Raw genomic sequence first — 16,336 nt, 5'->3', positions numbered from 1 at the left:
TTTGTGCTTTCCTGCACTCTGACATTATTTGTCTCCATGCATTCGTCTGTGCTCTGTCAGTGTGGGAGGACAGCATGAGCTCGGAGAACATTTCATCGCGAGTGCGTTTTTTTTTCTTTCTAAGCTTCACTAGCCTCTGGGAAGGAGAAGATCCTGTGATCATTGAAACACATGCAGCTGGTGGAGAAAAAAAGGGACAGCGGTATTTAAAAAGACACATTTTATAAAACAGTCGCTACACTCTTTCAGGGTAAACCTTGCTGTTAACATTACATACATAGCACATGTGCTTTCGTTACAAGGTCGCATTTTGCCTCCTCCCACCGCGTGACTACCCCCTCAACCCTCCCCCCTCCCCGTGGCTAACAGCGGGGAACATTTCTGTTTAGCCACAGGCAAACAGCCCAGCAGGAATGGGCTCCTCTGAGTGTCCCCTGAAGAAAAGCACTCTATTTCAACCAGGTGACCATGAATTATATCTCACTCTCCTGAGGATAACACAGAGAGATAAAGAACGGATTTTGGTTGAATGCCAGCAAACATACACTGCAATGCTTTGTTCTACAGTGATTCCCGAGTACGTGTTACTGGCCTGGAGTGGTAAAGTGTCCTACCATGAAGGACGAAATAAGGCTGCCCTCCCCAGAAACCTTTTGCAAAGGCTTTAGGACTACATCTAGGAGAACCGCAAATGCCAGGGCAAAGTAATCCTTTCACATGCTTGCTTTTAAACCATGTATAGCATTTTAAAAGGTACACTCATCAGAGGTCCCTTCTCCGCCTGCTGGGTCCAGGAGGCAGCCTTGGGTGGGTTCGGGGGGTACTGGCTCCAGGTCTAGGGTGAGAAACAGTTCCTGGCTGTCGGGAAAACCGGTTTCTCCGCTTGCTTGCTGTGAGCTATCTACAACCTCCTCATCATCATCATCTTCTTCGTCCCCAAAACCTACTTCCGTATTGCCTCCATCTCCATTGAAGGAGTCAAACAACACGGCTGGGGTAGTGGTGGCTGAACCCCCTAAAATGGCATGCAGTTCATCATAGAAGCGGCATGTTTGGGGCTCTGACCCAGAGCGGCTGTTCGCCTCTCTGGTTTTCTGGTAGGCTTGCCTCAGCTCCTTCAGTTTCACGCGGCACTGCTTCGGGTCCCTGTTATGGCCTCTGTCCTTCATGCCCTGGGAGATTTTCACAAAGGTTTTGGCATTTCGAAAACTGGAACGGAGTTCTGATAGCACAGATTCCTCTCCCCATACAGCGATCAGATCCCGTACCTCCCGTTCGGTCCATGCTGGAGCTCTTTTGCGATTCTGGGACTCCATCATGGTCACGTGTGCTGATGAGCTCTGCATGGTCACCTGCAGCTTGCCACGCTGGCCAAACAGGAAATGAGATTCAAAAGTTCGCAGTTCTTTTCCTGTCTACCTGGCCAGTGCATCTGAGTTGAGAGTGCTGTCCAGAGCGGTCAGAATGGAGCACTCTGAGATAGCTCCCGGAGGCCAATACCATCGAATTGTGTCCACAGTACCCCAAATTCGAGCCGGCAACGTCGATTTAAGCGCTAATCCACTTGTCAGGGGTGGAGTAAGGCAATCGATTTTAAGAGCCCTTTAAGTCGAAATAAAGGGCTTCATTGTGTGGACGGGTGCAGGTTTAAATCGATTTAACGCTGCTAAATTCGACCTAAAGTCCTAGTGTAGACCAGGGCCTAGGGTATGTCTACACTCCCCACATTACAGTGCGGCCATGGTTACGGTGTGAAGTGGGCAGTGTAGACACGCTTTATCGCCGGGGAGAGCTCTCCCAGCGATTTAAAAAAAAACTGCCCACCCTGAACGAGCGGTGGTGGCTTTGTCGCCAGGAACCGGGCTCCCACCTATAAAGTGTTGTCTGTACTGGCGCTTTTCAGTGCTAAAACTTTTGTGGCTGGGGGGGGTTGGGGGTTTCACCCCTGAATGACTAAAGTTTTAGCGCTGAAAGTGGCAGTGTAGACATAGCCTTAGACTCCCCACCAGAAATCAGGACTGGAGCTTGGAGTCTAGGTAAGGGGATTAAAGGAAGTATTTTGTTTGGTTGGTTTAGTAAGGTTTTAAAAACAAGTCAAGAGACTTAGGTAACTACTGACTAGAAAAACAAGTGCAGGAAATGGCCCACCTTGATTATCATGCACATTGTGTAGAGAGTTGTCACTTTGGATGGGCTATTACCAGCAGGAGAGTGAGTTTGTGTGTGCGGGGGCGGAGGGTGAGAAAACCTGGATTTGTGCTGAAAATGGCCCAACTTGATGATCACTTTAGATAAGCTATTACCAGCAGGACAGTGGGGTGGGAGGAGGTATTGTTTCATGATCTCTGTGTGTATATAAAGTCTGCTGCAGTTTCCACGGTATGCATCCGATGAAGTGAGCTGTAGCTCACGAAAGCTCATGCTCAAATAAATTGGTTAGTCTCTAAGGTGCCACAAGTACTCCTTTTCTTTTTGAATTTACTTTGTTCATCCTGCACTGGGGGTGGGGTTGCCAGCAAAGTTCATGCTGTGGATTCTCATGGATCAGATAATATCAGTTTTGGGGAACTTGATATTCATGGGCCTGAGAGACAAATGGATTTAAAAATGTCAATGAAAAGTACAGTTGCTGATGTGTCCTATCTGGGCATGCAATCATTTACAGTACAGTTTGACCTGTTTTTCTCTTTAGTGCTCTGAGAAGAGACAGATTAGTATTATGGAGGCTGGTCAGTCTTTAAGAACAAGTAGAGCTGTGTACGTGTTTCTGCATTAGATTGTTACACAACAAACTGAGATCAGCGTAGCCTTGGTATTGACTATTGTGGAACCAGACTGTCATTAAATTGATTTTTGTAATAAAATATAGGCTTCACAATAATGTTGTGTTGCCTTACTAATCAAACCAATCAAATAGTAGCACTGGTAAAAAAATATGGCTTGTAAAGTAAAAAATGGTATAAATGACTAATAGCCTTGTAAACTTAATGGAACTATGTTTAGCATGTTAAAAGTGACATTATTTATGTGAATGGGCTGCTCACTGCACAATACTACTTACATGAGTAAAGTTAAACAAGTGTACGTCTTTTTTTCCTGGATCACACACATACGATTATATTATATAGGCAGAAGACTTAAAATTGTAGCAATGCAAAAATTATAAATTGATGTCCCATGGATTCTTACTGAAAAATTTGCTCAAGAAGTAAGAAAGGAGGGGTTTGAATGCAGAGTGGGAGAAAAGTCAAAGTTGGAAAGGTACCAAGACAAGGGTAGAAAAAGAATATAATATTTTGGGTTATGCTGGAATTTTATATAACGAAGGAGTGGGACCCATTTTCAAAAAACAACTTAAAAGGTGCGAATATGGAGTTTTAAAGATCTTAGCACTGTAACCGTGCCTTCATGGGTCACAAATGAGAATACCAAATTCAGGAGAAAATGCTGAGAAATACATCCCAAAACTGGTGGTTATTCCCCCATAAGATATACCAAACCAGCAGCAAAAGTAAATTTCTGTTTCACTACACTGGCTAACAAGAAGTCAGAGAAGCAATTTCCTGAGGCATTCCAGTCCTTGTATTACCACCAAAAACACTGTATTTAAAGATGAGTGGTTCTTTAAAACCAATCTCATCAAATAAAAGGTTCTTCTGATTCCAAAGGACCAGCCACACACCCAGGTCAATATATAACTCAGATATTACCCAAAAATCACACTACTGCCAATCCTTTGGTATTTAAAATCTAAAGAAAGAAAGAAAGAAAGAAAGAAAGAAAGAAAGAAAGAAAGAAAGAAAGAAAGAAAGAAAGAAAGAAAGAAAGAAAGAAAGAAAGAAAGAAAAAGGTGAGAGTTAAATTGTTTAAAGGAATCAAATACATAAAATAAATGCAAAGTTCGTCCATTAGGCTTGTAGCAGTGATGGAATGAACTGCTGGCTTGATAAGTCTCTGGTTGCTTCGAAATCATTGGAAAGACCTTAGTCCCTTGGTTAGAATACTCCCATTAATAGAAGTCCATAGTTCAGAGGTTTGAGCAGAAAAGAGACAAAATGGAGGTGTTTGCAGGGTCTTTCATAGCTTCTGCCATGTGGAGGGATACCCATTGTTTCAAACAAAGCCCTCAGCAGTTAGTGGAAAATTACAGGTAAAAGATGGGGTTTGGAGTCACATGAGCAAGTCACATGTCCATGCATAATTTTGCTTAATCATTGCAGGGAACCATTACCTATACTTCAAATGGAAAAGTTCACAGAAAAGTCCATTCAGTGTAGATGGGTGTCTCCAGTGGTCCATTGTGAGTTGTGTCCTTTTGATGGGCCACCTAATTTACATAGTCCCTCCAAGATGTGCTGGCTAACTACCTTGTGGGTGTTACCCCAAGAGCAAACATTTGAAATCCAGGTTTTGAGCCAATACTCATAACTTCAAATACAAAAACGATACATGCATACAGATAGCATGATCATAACCAGCAAATCATAACCATTTTATAGACATATTACATGCCACATTTTGTACAAGATTTGTTGCAAATATATAACAGTGGTTGCAACAATTATCTATATGGTCATATTTTAATCAGGTAACGCCAGAGACCCGTTTTCAAAAAACACCTTAAAAGGTGTAAATATGGAGTTTTAAAGATCTTAGCACAGCAAGTTATGGTGTTATTTTTATTATTCATGTTGCAATAGCATCTATCCTCAAACACACAGGAAGAGACAATCCTTGCCTCAAGGAGCTTAAAGTCCAAGAAAGAAGTTCACAACCTAAGGCCCTGTTCTCCAAAGACTTATGTATGAGAGTTGCCCCACTGAATTTAACGGGACTGTGTACATCCATACGGTACTCTCGTGTAAGTGTTTGCAGGAGTGGGATGTAAGAATTGGAGTAGAACTTTCCTTTCCGAGGCATTGGGGTTTGCTGTTTTTCATTCAAGAGAAACAGGTGGGGACTGCTTGGGTTAGAAGACTGGTAATGGGATATAGAGCCTTGTGATAACTGTATTACTTGCCTATATGGCCAACATCACAGAAACCAGTATTACACCTGACATTTGGCAGTCTTGGCAGAGATGCTGAAGATCCGAGTGAGGACTGAAGCTGAACTCCTGACTCACTCCTGTATGGGACTCTGTCCAACTCAGGGGTGAGGCACATAGGCAGTGCTGGGAAAGCTGTAGCCCACACACAAGCTGGATTTGCTGTGTAGTTTAGCTCCATTTTCCAGGGCTGTGTTTGTCTGGTACCTTGTGCAAGTACTGAATTCACACACAGAATTTTAAAATGCCTGCTTTAATTATTAATTTAATTACATTGTTTATATATTGTGAAAGTCAAGGAAGCAAGTGCTAATTCAGTAATGTTATTGTTTGTTTTCATAATTGTCTACAAGTCCATGTTTGGGGATCTTATTTTAGGGGAATTATATATGGCTGGTTAATAGTGCCCAATAAAATCTGGTATCTTTTTTTAAGGCAAGAGCAGTTGAGGGAGCTAAGCTACTGTAAGGATATAGCCTGACCTCTAATTTTAAACTTATTGAAAGTCTTTACATGGAATTAGAACTACTTGAATTGTACAGTATAATTGCTTTTTCCGATAAGTGTTGTCGTTTCAGCAAAGTAATGCAGATTTAGTTTTTGTAATGCAATTCTTAAATTCATATTGCTGGTAACAATATATGATCATAGAAATGCAGGGTTGGAAGGGTCCTCGAGAGGTCATCAAGTCCAGCCCACTGCACTGAGGCAGGACCAAGTAAACCTAGACCATCTCTGACAGGTGTTTGTCCAGCCGGTTCTTGAAAACCTCCAATGATAGGGATTTCTACACTGCAAACATGTGCAAGCCTATTCCAGAGTTTAACTACCCTTATAGTTAGAACATTTTCCCTAATATCTAACTTAAATCTTCCTTGCTTCAGATTAAGCCTGTTACTTCTTGTCCTACCTTCATTGGTCATGGAGAACAATTGAGTGTCATCTTCTTTATAGCAGCCATTAACATGTTTGAAGACTGTTTTCAGGTGTTCTCCCTCCTCCCTTCCCCGCCGTCCTCCTTTCTCAAGACTAACATACCGTTTTTTAACCTTTTCTCATAGGTCAGATTTTTCTGAGCCTTTTATCCTTTTCATTGCTCTCCTCCGGACTCTCTCCAGTTTGTCCACATCTTTCCTAAAGTGTGGCACTCAGAACTGGACACAGTACTCCAGCTGGGGCTTCACCTGTGCTGAGTGGAGCAGGACAGTTACCTCCCCTGTCTTACACATGACACTCCTGTTAATACACCTCAGAGTATTAGCTGTTTTACAACTGCATTACATTGTTGGCTCATATTCAATTTATGATCCACTATAACCCCTAGATCCTTTTCAGCAGAACTACTGCCTAGCCAGTTATTCCCCATTTTGTAGCTGTGTGTTTGATTTTTCCTCCCTGAGTGAAGTACTTTGCACTTGTCTTTATTGAATTTTATCTTGTCACATTCAGACCAATTCTCTAGTTTGTCAAGGTCCTTTTGAATTCTAATCCTGTTCTCCAAAGTGCTTGCAACCCTCTATTAGCTTAGTGTCATCTGCAAATTTTATAAGCATGCTCTCTGTGCCATGAATGAAAATATTGATTAATGCTGGACCCAAGACTTGGTGATGGTGTGTTCTGATTGTGCGTCTTACAGCAAGCCGCAATGTGTCTAGGGCTTGAAAGAGCCAAGTGAAGCAAGAGGGCCAGAACAGTAGAGTGGGGGTCAGAGTCGGAGGGCTAAACCTTGGGAAGTGTCTTGATGTGTGCAATGCAACCTCAAAAATGTGGGAGGGCACTCTGGGTGTAGGAGGTGCATAAGAGGCATTTATGGGAGATTTCAGAGTAGCAGCCGTGTTAGTCTGTATTCGCAAAAACAAAAGGAGTACTAGTGGCACCTTAGAGACTAACCAATTTATTTGAGCATAAGCTTTCGTGAGCTACAGCTCACTTCATCAGATGCATTCAGTGGAAAATACAATTAACTTAGGCTTGAATAGAGACTGGGAGTGGATGTGTCATTACACAAAGTAAAACTATTTCCCCATGTTTATTTCCCCACCACCACCACCCCCCACTGCTCCTCAGACATTCCTGTTAACTGCTGGCAATGGCCCACCTTAATTATCACTACAAAGGGTTTTCTCCCCCCCCCCACCCCCCCCACTCCCGCTCTCCTGCTGGTAATAGCTCATCTTAAGTGATTACTCTCCTTACAATGTGTATGATAACACCCATTTTTTCATGTTCTGTGTGTATATAAATTTCCTCACTGTATTTTCCACTGAATGCATCTGATAAAGTGAGCTGTAGCTCACAAAAGCTTATGCTCAAATAAATTGGTTAGTCTCTAAGGTGCCACTAGTACTCCTTTTATTTATGGGAGAGAGTCAGGGAAGTGCTGAGGCATGCCAGGGAGACAGAGGCTAGGGGGCGAATTGCAGGAAATGAAATGCAAACAGGAGCAAAGGTGAGGTCAAAGAAGTCTGAATTTGATGTAGAAGCAGATCAGCAGTCAGGACCAGTGATTCAAAGAGAAGGTGACCCAGTTAGAGCAGTGGTCAGGGAAGAGGACTTTTCTACAGCAAGTTAGATAGACTTGGAAGGATACACTGCTAATTGGAAAGGATCAAAGAAAGAGACTTCAGTAGCTGACATGAGAAATGACCAGGGTTTTAGCAGTAAGGATGGTAAGGAAAGGTAAGTTATTTTCTTATAGAGGAAGTACTGGCAGGATTTAGTGACAGCGTGGATGGGAGTAGTGGAAAAGGAAAGAGAGCAGTCAAATATAGCACCAAGGTTGTGGATTTACCAACTGGGAGAACAGGGGCATTATTGACCATGATAAAGAGGGGATTGGGAAGATGGATATTTTTGGGGAGGAGGACAGGTGAAGGAGAAAAGAAGTTCCTTGTTCACTTGGTCAGCCTGAGGGAGGGACTATATTTCTTCCAGGATGTCCAGAGACACTTGCAGATGTAAAACTGAACAGAGAGGGTGAGGATAGGGAACAGAGGTAGATATGGGAGTTGTCAGTATAGAAACTGTAATTAACACCATGAGAATGGATGAGTTTGCTCAGGAGTATGGTGTTGTAGGAGAAGAGGAAGAGGAGGGAGCCCTGAGAGACTCTATTAGAGAGGAGAAGCTACCAAGGGAAAGAGAGTGGGAGAATCCTGTCAAGCACAGAATTACAAAAGCCCAAGGAGGACTGAGTAACTGTTAGTCAAAGGCAACAGACAGCTTGAGCAGGATGAGGCTAGAGAAAAGGTCCTTGAACTTGGCAGAGAACCTAGTGAGAATGGCCTTAGAGGAGTCAACAGGCTGGAAGTCAAAGTGTACGTCAATGAGAAAGATGGAGGAGAGGAAACTGAGGAAATGGGAGAAGAAGACTTGCAGAAGGACTGTGGAGGTGGAGAGAGGAGGGCGATGGGGCTGTAGATGGGAAAGTGAGGATTAACGGTCTACACTAAAAATGTAGACACAGCTTATGAAGACACAGCCTTTTATGATGAGATTACTGGTTCTGTGGATGAAGGGAAAGCAGTGGATGTATTGTTTCTTGACTTTAGCAAAACTTTTGACACCGTCTCCCACAGTATTCTTGTTAGCAAGTTAAAGAAGTATGGGCTGGATGAATGCACTATAAGGTGGGTAGAAAGTTGGCTAGATTGTCGGGCTCAACGGGTAGTGATCAATGGCTCCATGTCTAGTTGGCAGCCAGTGTCAAGTGGAGTGCCCCAGGGGTCAGTCCTGGGGCCGGTTTTGTTCAATATCTTCATAAATGATTTGGAGGATGGTGTGGATTGCACTCTCAGCAAATTTGCGGATGATACTAAACTAGGAGGAGTGGTAGATACGCTGGAGGGCAGGGATAGGATACAGAGGGACCTAGACAAATTGGAGGATTGGGCCAAAAGAAATCTGATGAGGTTCAATAAGGATAAGTGCAGGGTCCTGCACTTAGGACGGAAGAACCCAATGCACAGCTACAGACTAGGGACCGAATGGCTAGGCAGCAGTTCTGCGGAAAAGGACCTAGGGGTTACAGTGGACGAGAAGCTGGATATGAGTCAGCAGTGTGCCCTTGTTGCCAAGAAGGCCAATGGCATTTTGGGATGTATAAGTAGGGGCATAGCGAGCAGATCGAGGGACGTGATCGTTCCCCTCTATTCGACATTGGTGAGGCCTCATCTGGAGTACTGTGTCCAGTTTTGGGCCCCACACTACAAGAAGGATGTGGATAAATTGGAGAGAGTCCAGCAAAGGGCAACAAAAATGATTAGGGGACTGGAACACATGACTTATGAGGAGAAGCTGAGGGAACTGGGATTGTTTAGTCTGCAGAAGAGAAGAATGAGGGGGGATTTGATAGCTGCTTTCAACTAGCTGAGAGGTGGTTCCAGAGAGGATGGTTCTAGACTATTCTCAGTGGTAGAAGAGGACAGGACAAGGAGTAATGGTCTCAAGTTGCAGTGGGGGAGGTTTAGGTTGGATATTAGGAAAAACTTTTTCACTAGGAGGGTGGTGAAACACTGGAATGCGTTACCTAGGGAGGCGGTAGAATCTCCTTCCTTAGAAGTTTTTAAGGTCAGGCTTGACAAAGCCCTGGCTGGGATGATTTAATTGGGGATTGGTCCTGCTCTGAGCAGGGGGTTGGACTAGATGACCTCCTGAGGTCCCTTCCAACCCTGATATTCTATGATTCTTATGCTGGCAAAAAATTGCATGTAGAAGCCTGTATAGCTTAAACCGGTTCGGTGAGCAAATAAGCTATAGTCGCAAAAGACTCTTATGCTGGTATAACTGCAACTACATGAGGGCTTTTGTTAGTATAGAAATGTTGTCAAAAATCAACCCCCTAACTGACATTGCTATACTGGCAAAAGTTTCTATTGTAGATTTGCTCATAGGTAGTGGATGAAGAGAACTCTGGAGGGAATACAGTTTGAAGGGATGCATCAGTGGGTTAGAAGAGAATAGTAAATAAACAAGCTGTTGTACAGTTCACAAGGTTTATTATTTAGTATTTGTATTACTGTAGCACCTGGCTTCCCGGTCCATGACTCCTATTGGGCTAGACACTGCACAAACACAGAACAAAATCAATTTTACACATCACTTCATCCTTTCTATTAATAGTTCTTCCTTCAGGCTGAAATTAACTCATGGTATAGAGGGCCAATGCAAGGCCAAACACTTTCAGGGCCGCCTGGAAGATTCAGGGGGCCTGGGGTCTTTGGCGGCGGGGGTCCTTCCGGTCCAGGTCTTCGGGGCACTTCGCCAAAGACATGAAGTAGAAGGACTCCTGCCGCCGAATTGCTGCTGAAGACCCAGAGTGTGTCTTTCATTCCGGGTGTGTTCGGCGGCACTGAAGGACCCCCTGCAGCCAAAATGCCATCTAAAACTCTCGTGGGGACCCCTGTGGGGTCCCGGGCAAATTGCCCCACTTCCACTCCCCCCCCACCCCCACCCTGGGCAGCCCCGAACACTTCGACTGAAAACCTAAAGGTCTATTAAATATTTTCTAGAAATGCTTTAAAAGACTAACTTTTGAATGTTTTAAAGGGATGTCAGTGATTTTTCAAGTTACGAACTATACGGTAACTGAATTTGAGTGGTTTACACATCTGCAGGAAGTTAATAAAAATACCATAGCGCTATGTATTTCGCTTCTAATTCTGTCCATCACTATTTGCATTCGGGGGGAGGAGTCGTATGTATAAATGTGTGTGACATATTGCATACACACACTTAATAGTGTGTTTTCAAGTAAACATGATGGTTGACATAGTAGACCCAGTGCTGTGTAAATACTCCCCCCCCCCAGCCCCCAAGTGTTTGTTTGATCCAATAGACTGTCATGACTGTTCTGAAGCCAACAAGGGATCTTCAATAGCGTGTGCCTATTTGCAGCCCAGAGTAAATTTTCAGGATTGAGATATTGAAAATAATAATAGATGGTAAACAGGTGCAGCATTTGAAACCACGGATGTAATATTCAGTTAGCCTAAATAACTCACTTGACTAATTTTAGCAATCTTAATAAAATGCCTAGACATAGCATTACATAAAATATGTAATCCAAGGCAGCCTGATTGTCATAATCCTGATATTTCCTGTGCTACTGTTTTATCTTCCAAACTTTTTAAACTGTGATTATATTTCAAAGGATAATGTCCCTTTCAGAGGACTTTAAATGTCTGTGTTATACCAATAAAATAAAAACCAGCAGGATCTTATTAAAGGGGAAAAGGCAAAATGCCACATTTATTATGAATACAGAAAGAATCATAGTAAGCAGTTAGTTATAGCTATAAACATTCCATTCAATTTCATATTTATTCGCGCATTCATTCATACACACACACACAGGTTCTGCAAGGTTATCATCATAGTTATCAGCCTTAGAGTTGCTCGTGCCAAGCCACTGGCCAGGTGGCCTGGACACGAGGAGGGAGCAGGGCCTTCTCAGATGCTCATCTGATGCTCCTGGAAGTTGGTTTGCAGAATTGGACCCCAAAGTTCTCAGTTTCTAGAGTCCATTTTTATAGGAATTTCTTCCTATGCCAGTCTATGGGAATTGCTTCATCATGCTGTTGCTGACTCAGTCAGCAGATGGCACAGTCCTGATGGCTCCGTGCTGCCAGATGTTATCTTGTTCTTTGGTTCTCCCATTCTTGAGGCTGTTGGGTGGATTCCAGCTGCCCTCCGGGGGTCCTCTGGTTATTTCCACTTGACGCCTTCTTCGGCTGATCGACACTGGATTCTTAGACTGGCACCTCCCTGATCATTCATTTATTATCAACACCAAGCATCCATCCACATACATCCTCTATCTCTATTTTAATCATAATTGTTAACAAAGCGAGATAAATACAACAAAAGGGCGGGGAGTCTCTGTATGCTGTTTCTGTTGTTACAAAGTATCGCTTTGAGTCTCTCTCTGTGTGAGTTATTGCTGTTACAAAGTATTGCTTTGAGAATAGATTCTGTCTTAGGATGTACTAACACAATTAGCATCCAAAAACCAAGAGACCTTCCTCTTAATTAGTAATACCCTGGAATTTAAACTCTGGGGAATCAAACTCATTTGTGATTTTAATACAGGACTTCTTTAATATGATCCAACATCTGTGTCTGAGGAAAAAAGGATGTTTTGTTTCATTATGAATGTAGAGAACTGACTTGATAGTACACAGACAAATAGCAGCAGTAATCAGATAGTAAGCAGCTGTATAAGAACTAGATATTTTTATTACTTAATCAAAGCATAGTAAAATAGACACTGCTGGTTGTGTAACCAGTATCTGTAGCTCTTTTGCACAAGTCTGTCTTGTACTGTGTGGTGTAAACTTGTGTAAAGTGCAATCTGACTTTGTTTAAAGTGTAGAGAACTTGGTGAAAAAATCAATTTAGCAGGACAGAGAATGCATGTTATCTTAAGAGCAAGCTGTAGCTTGAGAAATCTGTTAACATCCATTTTTAATCTTTGATAAAATTATCTATAGTTTTACAAAGGAAAAGGGACAAAAAACCCATAGCAAAACAACACACAGATTAACAAGAACAATGGAGTGAATATTTCCAGTCCAGGCTTAGAATGAAATATAATGGAAAGCGAATAACCAGCAATAAAAACAATGTCCACAAATAACTGAGGGCCGAGTTTGGAACGTCTGACTCACTGTGAAATGCATGCTCTGAAGCAATTAAAGGCAGTGAATGCTGGTTTGTACTGTCTGCTGCTACTAGAGATGAGACCTCTTTCCCACCTGTGTCTTAATACTTTGCACTCTTTAAACATTAGTTATGAACTAAGTCCATATTGTTACTTCAATGTTAAAGATTAGTAAACTGAAGTTGAGAGTTTAAGTGATTTGTCCTAGGTTGCACACCAAGCAAATGCCACAACCATGATTAAGAACCCAGGCCTCCTAGATGCAAGGCTGATGCCTAATCCACTAACCAGACTCACTCCCAAATTCTATTGTCTAGTGTAATTAAAATCAACAAGTGTCAGAGGTGAGAACAGAATTTGGGATTCCCTGGCTCTCAGCATTGTGCTTAGTGCACTAATCCAGAGGTGTCAAACACTCAACCTGTTCAACATGATGAAGCATTTTCAGAACCTATAGAGCTGAAAAAAAAACAGGAGGACTTGTGGCACATTAGAGACTAACAAATTTATTAGAGCATAAGCTTTCGTGAGCTTAACTAATAAATGTGTTAGTCTCTAAGGTGCCACAAGTACTCCTGTTCTTTTTGCAAATACAGATTAACTCAGCTACTACTCTGAAACCTATAGATCTGAAGGGTTTTTTTGTTTTGTTTTTTGTTTTGTTTTTTAGAGTAAGTCTTTACATAAGAATGGCCACTCTGGGTCAGACCAATGGTCCATCTGTCCCAGTGGTTCTCAACCCCCAGCCTGTGGGCCGCTTACAGCCCAATCAGCACACAGCTGCAGCCCATGTGACATCCTCAGGGCCATACAGGTAGTATATATATTATGTGGCTGCAGCCTACATAATACATAGAGAGCTGCATATGTGGCCCACAATGATAAATAGGATCAGAACCACTGATCTTGCCCAGTATCCTGTCTTCTGATAGTGGCCAATGCCAGGTGCTTCAGAGGGAATGAACAAAACAGGTAATCATCAAGTGATCCATCCCTTGTTGCCCATTGACAGTTTCTGGCAAAAAGAGGCTAAGGACACTTCAGAGCATGGTTTTGCATCCCTGCCCAACCTGGCTAATAGACATTGATGGCCCTATCCTCCGTGAACTTTAGTTGTTTTTTGAATCCTGTTATAGTCTTGGCCTTCACAACATCCTCTGTCAAAGAGTTCCACAGGTTGACTGTGCGTAGTATAAAGCAATACTTCCTTTTGTTTGTTTTAAACCTACTGCCTATTAATTTCATTTGGTGTTCTAGTTCTAGAACCCCTAGTTCTTGTGTTATGAGGAGTAACTAACAGTTCCTTATTTACTTTCTCCACACCTGTCATGATTTTATAGACCTCAATCATATCCCACTTTAGTCGTCTCTTTTCCAAGCTGAAAAGTCCCAGTCTTATTAATCTCTCCTTATGTGGAAGCTGTTCCATGCCCTGAATCATTTTTGTTGCTCTTTTCTTAACCTTTTCCAATTCCAATACATTTTTTTTTCTTTTGAGATGAGGCGACCACATCTGCATGCAGTATTCAAGATGTGGGCATACCATAGATTTATATAGAGGCAATATGATATGGCTCTAGCCCTTATGGTTGTATAGAAAATCTTCCAAATATGAACTGAATGTTGCCTCCTGCAGAGTTGTCTTCCTGAGTCTGCGGACAATCTGAAACAATGGCTCTGAGAAGTGTGAACTTTCCCACCCCATTGATCTCATTGGATGTGAACGCTAAAGCCTAAACTGGTCCTGGCCTCCTGAAGTGATAGGAAAGGATCTGAAAGCGATCTTTGAATTGGTGGTGACAGTAAAGGCATGAAAACTACTGACTTTTATAGATTGTAGAAATATTTGACCACTGGTTTTGCCCTTATAAAGGAACTAACCATTCTGAAGCATCAGAAAAGAGTTGTCTTCCTGATGATGGAACAGCTGTTAAAGGCTAGCCTAACTCCACAATAGGCTTATAGCAGGCTATCAGCTGTTGCATATGTCCATTGTAGGCTAATGCAATTTCAAATGCTTTGCATTATCTACACTGCAAACACGTGTCCATTACTGTTCACAAAGCTGCTGTGGCCGATTTCCGCCACGCCACGCCCCACCCCACCCCCTGAGATGGGATGAGGTTGCAACTTTTACTTTTCTGCTAGGAATCTTGAGGATGCTATGTTGCCTCCCCATTCATAATTTTCTATTTATGCTTACCCTTCGGGACACCACGTTGTGGCTGTAATCCTGCAAGCTAAAGATTCCTTCATGCCACTCCTCAGTCATCCAGAAAGGTTGCTCTTGGGGGGGGGGGGGTGGATTTGCTCTTTTAGGCTGTTTGTTGGGGCTGAGCACTTTTAGGCTGTTTGTTTCTTTGGGGCTGAGCACTCTGTATTGCTTTCAACATGCTGTACACCTGCTGGACCAGGGGAGCTGCTGCAGGTTTTTATACCTATTTATCCCTGATTTTAGATCTCAGTTTTTGATTGAGATAGTACTGAATTATATTAATATTTGTCAAATATAGGCCAGTTCTTTCTAGAATGAAAGACTTAGCTCTGATCATGCAAACACTAGTGTGTGTGAATAACTGCATGCACCAGATGTAGCTCACTGAACTCATAAGCATGTGCAGGAACAAGACCTTAGTTATTGCAGACTAAAAATCTCACATCCTAAACTGCCTTCCACTGGCGTTCCATTACGGAGGGGGGAAATTTATATTGAAAAATTTGCAAGTGTTTGGAAAAACAAATCGCTTCCTGATCTTTGTTCATAACAAGTAAGTTCTCTGATCAGTTCCAGATATCTGGCTATTTTCTCAGTTACAGTTATATTGAAGTCTCCTTATTAGTATCTGGGAATTGTATATTATATACTGGATAAAGATTTGCATCAGAGGAATTGATTAATGCACTTGATGCCAGTTTACCATTGGAAAAGTCTATTTTTAAAATTAAGGGTTCCCTTACAACTTTTTCAAAAGTCATATAATAAAATTAGGGTCCTAAGTTACTTTGTTTCCCAAGAACATTTAGTATATTTTAAAATACTTTGTCTTTCTATGTTTTTAGCTTCTTGACATTTCAGATGATTTTGAGTGTGTTTTGTATCAAGTTGTACTTAAAAAAAAACAGACACCTTTTGAAGTTCAGAAAAAGCTTTATATAGGAAAGAGACTGATTCAAGTTGGAGAATTTATACACTTCATGTCTGGGGATCAATAAAGCCTTAAACCTAAATTCATGGTGCTCCAACATATGATTTTGGAACAGAGAAGGTAACACTTGCTATTCAATATGAACCTACCTTTTCTGCTGTTGCAGAACATTCCATTCTAGAGAATGGAGTTATCCATTGTAGACATTGTCTTTTTAGTTCTCATTTGAAAGTTCCAGTATGTATGTCTCAAACACCAGAAACAACATTATTCTGATTTCAGAATATTGAAAAGTTTTTGCTTTCAGTGTCTTCTGGATGACATTCCACAATAACACACTGGGATGGAATATAGTCACAATGTATCTACCGTGCAATGGAGTTTTAAGTCATATTTAGACAATTACAAAAGTAACTATTCTGACCCCCTCCGTCCTGGACTTTGCCTACATGGAAACAAAATAGTTACTGTAATAGCAGTTGC

General features: G+C 42.1%; 1 protein-coding gene across 1 annotated transcript in view; it reads left to right on the top strand.

Annotated features, from left to right (window-relative positions):
- Positions 1-16,336, top strand: part of NFE2L3 (NFE2 like bZIP transcription factor 3) — a 38,620-nt gene that overhangs the window by 15,929 nt on the left and 6,355 nt on the right.

The sequence above is a fragment of the Lepidochelys kempii genome, chromosome 2 (genome assembly GCF_965140285.1).
Source record: "Lepidochelys kempii isolate rLepKem1 chromosome 2, rLepKem1.hap1, whole genome shotgun sequence".
Taxonomy (NCBI): Eukaryota; Metazoa; Chordata; order Testudines; family Cheloniidae; genus Lepidochelys; species Lepidochelys kempii.
Note: the sequence above shows the minus strand (reverse complement) of the source record. Positions and strands in the feature narration are given on the sequence as shown.